Source organism: Artibeus jamaicensis, unplaced genomic scaffold (assembly GCF_021234435.1).
Source record: "Artibeus jamaicensis isolate MK-2021 breed Jamaican fruit bat unplaced genomic scaffold, CSHL_Jam_final contig_2002, whole genome shotgun sequence".
NCBI lineage: Eukaryota > Metazoa > Chordata > Mammalia > Chiroptera > Phyllostomidae > Artibeus > Artibeus jamaicensis.
In genome coordinates this window covers 1,164,766-1,172,013 of record NW_026521408.1, presented here as the reverse complement: position 1 = coordinate 1,172,013, position 7,248 = coordinate 1,164,766, and positions in this window count along the sequence as shown.

Sequence of the window (7,248 nt, the reverse complement as noted above, 5' to 3'; positions counted from 1 at the left end):
GGACTTCACAGAACTGAAAACCTTGTGATTCACTGCCACCCACTGGAAAATAGTAGAATGATCTCTTCATACAAATCTGTTAGCGAAGTGCAATAAATACAATAGATGCCCAGTCAAAGAAGGAGCCCATGAAATGCTATGAATAACCAAGATAGCAAGGCAGCTAAGAAAATGGAAAAAATCTAAAGAAAGCAACCCAAAACCCTCAACAATATGTGATATAAATGAAAGAGAATTCAAGATTACAATTCTGAAAATACTTAACGAGATGTGATAAAGTACTGAGGCACTGAGTACTTGATCCACTGAGAAAACAAATTAAAGAACAAAATGAGTACTTTACCAAAGAGATTGAAGCTTTAAAAAAAGAACCAAACAGAAATCCTGGAGATAAAGCATTCCATAAAGGTGATCAGGAATGAACTATTGAGCACAGGAAACAGAGCCTACAAAATGGAGGGAAGAATTAGTGATATATAAGATAGGAATCTACAAATCATGCAGAGGGAAGAAGAAAAAAACCTAAACATTAAAAAAATATAAAAGAGCTTACAAGAAATATCTGACTCCCTCAGAAAAAGCAATATAAAAATGATAAGTATTCCAGAAGAAGAAAAAGAGAAGGGAACGAGGAAGCTATTCAAAGAGTGGATGAGTTCCTCTCAAACCTATAGAAAGAACTAGATCCTTGAATCCAAGAAACAAACAGAACACCTAGTTACCTTAATCCAAAGAGATCCTCCCTAAGACACATTGTATTAAAACTGTCAAAAGTCAGTTTTGACAAAGAAAAAAATTTGTAAAGCAGCTAGAGGAAAAAAAACAGTAACATGCAAAGGAAAGCTCACCAGGTGCAGACTTCCCAGCAGAAACTCTACAAGCCAGAAAAGAGTAGAACTGAATATACAAAATACTAAAAGAGAATTTACCAGCCAAGAATAATATATCCAGCAAAATTATCCTTTAAATATGAAGGAGAAATGAAGACCTTTCCAGATATAAAGAAACAAGAAATTTGTCACCGGAAAACCTCCACTGCAGGAAATACTCAAGGGGGTTATTCTACCTGAAACAAAGAGCAAAAAAAGGTTGCAACAGTACAAGTAAAGATCACACACACACAAAAAAAACACAAAACAACCCAGCATGAACAGGAAAAATGCGTGATGACAAAAACATAAAAGGAGGAGGGCAAAGGTTTGAAATGGCAAAGGAAGATAAGATCAGATACACTCAAAAGAAACAAAAAACTACTGTATATAATCAAAATTTCTACATAACCTAATGGCAACCACACACAAAAATTCCAAAACTGAGACACATTAACTTAAAAAAGAAGAAAAGCAAGTAAAACCACCAAACAAAATAAATGGACAGAAGCACTAAGGAAAAAAAACAACGGAGCCAGAGAGCTATAAGAAAACAAAGGACAAAGTGACTATAGGAAATCCTCATACATCAATAATGACCCTAAATGTAAATGGACTGAATTCACCAATAAAGAGGCAGAGAGTAGCAGATTGGATTAAAAAAACAAAACCCAACTATACTCTGCCTTCAAGAGTCACATCTAAGCTGCAAAGACAAAGGTAGAATCAAAGTGAAAAGGTGGAAAATAATTCTCCAGGCAAATAACACCCACAGAAAAGCATGTGTAGCCATACTTATATCTGACAAATAGATTTCAAAATAACAAAGATAACAAGAAACAAAGATGGACATTTTCTGATGATAAAGGGGATACTATATCAAGAAAACATAACACTTCTTAATATATATGCACCCAGTCAGGGAACATAGAAATATATAAAGCAATTACTCACTAAACTAAAGGGAGAAACAGCCCTAGCAAGTGTAGCTCAGTGGATTGAGTGAGGGCCTGTGAAGCAAAGAATCGTGGGTTCAATTCCTAGTCAGGGCACATGCCTTGGTTGTGGGCCATGTTCCCCGGTGAGGGGAATGCAAGAGGCAATCACACACTGATGTTTCTCTCTTTCTCCCTTCCTGTCTAAAAATAAGTAAATAAAATCTTAAAAACAAATAAAAAACCAACAAAACACAATCATAGTTGGGGATCTTAATATTCCATCGACATTTCTAAGTACTTCGCCCAAACAAATAATCAATAAAGAAATAGCGGCCTTAAATGACACATATCAAGTGGACATAAATGACATCTACAGAGCCCAAAACATGAGATTATACATTATTCTCCAATGCACACTGCATATTCTCAAGGACAGACCATATGTTGGGTAACAAAACTAGCCTCAACAAATTCAAGAAGTCTGAAATTATACAAACTATATTCTCTGACGACAGGGCTTTAAAATTAGAAATTAACTGCAAAAAGGAAGTAAAGTAACTCACAAATATGTGGAGGTTAAGCAACATACTAAAACGTCAGGATCAAAGAAGAAGTAAAAGGTGAGATCAAAAGATATGAGAATGAGAAATCACAATGACATGTAAACAACCTAACAGTACATCTTAAAGACCTAGGAAAAAAAGAACAAAAGCAACCCAAAGTCAGCGAAAGAAAGGAAATAATAAAAAATATAACAGAACTGAATGAAATAGAGAAAAAAAAGACTATACAGAAAGTTAATACAACAAAGAGCCGGTTCTTTGAAAACATTAATCAAGTTGGCAAATCCCTGGGCAGACTTGCTAAAAAAGAAAAAGACTTACATAAATAAAATCAGAAATGAGAGAGAAGTTAGCACAGACACCACAGACATACAAAAGATCATACTAGAATATTACTTTTTCATTTTTATTATTTATATTTTTAAATATATTTTGACTATGCCATTAGAGTCCTCCCATTTCCCCCCCTTTATTCCCCTCCCCGCTGCACACCTCCTTCCCCACCATTCCCCCCTCCCCTTTAGTTTATGTCCATGTGTCACAAGTTCTATAGACTCTATTATTTCCCATACTATTCTTGCTCTCTCCCGTCTATTTTCTAACTACCAGCTATGCTTATTCTTTGTACCTTATCTCCCTTCTCCTCCTCCCATTCCCATTGCTAACCCTCCTTGTGAGCTCCAATTCTATGATTCTGCTCCTGATCTAGATGTCCTCTTAGTTTGCTTTTGTGTTAGGTGTGGTTGTTAATAACTGTGAGTTTGCTGTTCTTTCACTGTTCTTATTTTTTATCTTCTTTTTCTTTTTTTTAAATATTTTATTTATTTCTCTTTAGAGAGGAAGGGAAGGAGACGAGGAGAGAAATATCAATGTAGGGTTGCCTCTCATGAGTCCCCTGCTGGGAACTGGCCCGCAACCCAGGCATGTGCCCTGACTGGGAATCAAACCGTGATCGTGTGGTTCGCAGGCCGGTGCTCAATCCATTGAGCTACACCAGCCAGGGCTTTTATCTTCTTTTTCTTAGATAGGTCCCTTTAACATTTCATATAATAAGGGCTTGGTGATGATGACCTCCTGGAATTTGATCTCATCTGAGAAGCACTTTATCTGCCCTTCCATTCTAAATGAAAGCTTTGCTTGCTGGATAGAGCAATCTTGATTGTAGGTCTTTGGATTTCATGACTTGGAATACTTCTTTCCAGCCCCTTCTTGCCTGTAAGGTCTCTTTTGAGAAATCAGCTGACAGTCTGATGGGAACTGCTCTGTAGGTGGCTGTCCCCTTATCTTTTGCTGCTTCTAGGATTCTCTCCTTCATCTCAATCTTGGCTAATATAATTATGATATACGTTGGTGTGTTCCTTCTTGGGTCCAAATTCTTTGGGACTCTGAGCTTCCTGGATTTCCTGGAGGTCTATTTCCTTTACCAGATTGGGGAAGTTCTCCTTTATTATTTGTTCAAATAAGGTTTCTACTTCTTGCTCTTCCTATACCCCTTCTGGTACCCCTATAATTTGGATGTTGGAACGTTTAAAGATGTCTTGGAGGTTCCTAAGGCTCTCCTTTTTTTTTTTTTTTTTAAATTTTATTTGGTTATCTTTAGAGGGGAAGGGAAGGAGAGAGGGAGAGAAACATCAATGTATGATTGCCTTTCGTGCATCCCCTGCTGGGAACTGGCCTGCAGGGAACTGGCCTGCAACCCAGGCATGTGCCCTGACTGGGAATCGAACCACGATTGTCTGGTTCGAAGGCCCGCACTCAATCCACTGAGCTACACCAGCCAGGGCTCCTCCTTTTTTTGAATTCTTGTTTCTTCATCCTTTTCCATTTGCTCATTTTTTTCTTCCTTCTAGTCCACTCCCTTGATTTGAGTCCCGGTTTCCTTCACATGACTATTGGTTCCCTGTACATTTCCCTTCATTTTAATTAGTTTAGCCTTTGTTTTTTCATCTAATTTGCGACCAAAATCAACCAGTTCTGTGAGCATCCTGATCACCAGTTTTGAACTGTTCATCTGATAGGCTGGCTATCTCTTGGTCGTTTAGAACTATTGACTCTGGGCCTTTGAGCTGTTTTTCTTCTTGAGCCATAATGTTTTGGTCTGTTTGCATCTGTTACATACGAGGGGAGGAGCCTTAGGTGTTCACCAGGGTGGGCAACCTAGGTCGCTGGGTTGTGATGCTGTATATGGGGCAGGGTCAGAGAGGAACAATGGCATTTCTGATCTCTCTCGAATTTCAGTCCCCTCTGCCAATTCCCATAAGCAAACCTGCCCCCCCTGATGCCAGCTCCCGGGTGTTTGGGCCTGTGCACCCTCCAGGACCCTGTGGGTTTCCCCAACAAACTCTCTGTGAGCCTGGGAGCTTTTCCCGGCATCTCCACCCCAAAAGTTTCAACAATTGGTGCTTTCAGGCTTTAACTCCTGGTGCTGGGGCCCTAGCCTGTGCAGTCTGTCTCACTGCTCACTCCTTCCCCTGGTTTATCTGCACTCGAATGTGTGACCATGGTCAGCCAGCCACCCTGTGCTCCCACTGGGTCTGCCTGCTGCCTTGCCACACCTGGGATCTGCCACCTGCACTTCTGGGTCGGCCAGGCTGCTTTTGCCTGCCCGACTCTGCTCCACCAGCTGCTGATTCCGCCCCTCTTACCAGTCTGGCTGAGTGGTTCGTTGCTGTTGGACTTCTGTTCAGTTCTGTGTTTTGGTTGCATTTTTGTTACTAAAACTTTGTTGTCTTTAAACTTGGTTGTGCAAGGAGGCACAATGGCCGGAAGTCCCATAGTAGAATACTATTAAGCACTATACACCACCAAATTCAATAACCAAGAAAAAAAGGTAAGTTCCTAGAAATATATAACCTTACTAGACTAAGTCATGAAGAATTGGATAATCTAAAAAGACCAATCAACAGTGAGAAAATTGAAACAACCATTAAAAACCTTCCAAATATCAGAAGTCCAGGACCAGATGGCTTTGCCAATAAATTCTACCAAATATTCAAAACATATCCTTTTCAACTCTTCCAAAAATTGAAGAAGCAGCAATACTTCCTAACACATTTTATGAAGCCAACATAACCGCAATACCCAAACCTGGTAGCATAACACAAACACACACACAAACTATAAACCAATATCTCTGATGAATACAGATGTAACAATCCTACACAAAATACTAGCAAATCAAATACAATAATACATCAGAAAAAGTACTACATCATGATCAAGTGGGGTTTATTCCAGATGCACAAGGATAGTTCAACATACGCAACTCAATCAATGTAATGCACCACATTAACAAAAGAAAGCATAAAAAGCAAATGACTTTACCAATAAATTCAGGAAAAACTATTTAATAAGATACAACATTCACTTATGGTTAAAACACTCAAAATAGAAATAGAAGGAAAATGCCTCAACATAATAATGGTCATATATGACAAATCCTCATCCAATATCATACTTAATGGTGAAAAACTGAGAGCTATTCCTCTAAAATCAGAAACAAGAAGACAAGGATGCCCACTCACCACTCTTACTCAACATAGTTCTGGAAGTTCTAGCCAGAGCAATAAGCAAAGAAAGTAGTAAAAGGTATCCAAATTAGGAAAGAAGAAATAAGGTGTAACTTTTTGCAGACGACATGATTCTGTATGTAGATGCAACCACAGATGCAATGATTTGCATCAACTCTTGATGCATTGATTTCATCAAAAAACTTTGAAACAGTAAACAAATACAGTAAAGTTGCAGGATACAAAATCAATGTACAAAAATCCAGTTTTCCTGCATATTAACAAGAAAATTTCAGAAAAAGCAATGAAAAAAATTTCCTTTCTCAATGGAACCGAAAGAATAAAATAACTAGGAATAAACTTATTAACAAAGACCTATATACTGAAAATTACAAAGCATTATTAAAAAACGTACAAAAAATGGAAAGATATTATGTGTTCAGGGAATAAAAGAATCAACATAGTTAAAATGGCCATATTACTCAAAACAATACACAGATTTAATGCAATCCCCATCAAAATCCCAATGTCATTTTTTAAAAAAAATATAACAAAGAAAATCATGATTCATACGGAACCCTGAAAACATCCTGAATATGCACAGCAATTCTTTTAAAAACTTAAAGTATATTTTATTGATGATCCTATTACAGTTGTCCCACTCCCTCTTCTTCTTCCCTTTTATCGCCCCCTCTGCTTTGCCCCTCCCTCCAGCACTCCCCACCTTTAGTTTATGTCCCTGGCTTGTATATATTAAGTTCCTTGGCTTCTACATTTCCTATACTGTTCTTAACCTCCCCATCTATTTTGTGCCTACCAATTATGCTTCTTATTCCCTGTACCTTTTCCCCCATTCCCCCCACTCCCCTCCCCTACTGATAGCCTTCCATGTGATCTCCATTTCTATGATTCTGTTCCTGTTCTAGTTGATTGCTTAGTTTGTTTTTGATTTTAGGTTCAGTTGTTAATAGCTGTGAGTTTGTTGTCATTTTACTATTCATAGTTTCAATCATCTTCTTCTTAGATAAGTCCCTTTAAAATTTCATATAATGAGGGATTGGTTATGGTGAACTCCTTTAACATGGCTTTACCAGGGGACCGCCATTGCCCCACTTTGACCCCACCCCCACATACAGCATCACAAACCAGCAACTGAGTTGCCCCACCCTGGTGAACATCTAAGGCTCCGCTCCTCATATGTAACAGGTGCAAACAGATCAAAACACGGCTCAAGAACAACTCAGAGCCCCAGAGCCAATACTTCAAAGCGACCAAGAGATAGCCAAACTTTCAGATGCACAGTTCAAATCACTGGTGATCAGGATGCTCATAGAACTGGTTGATTTTAGTCACAAATTAGAGGAACATA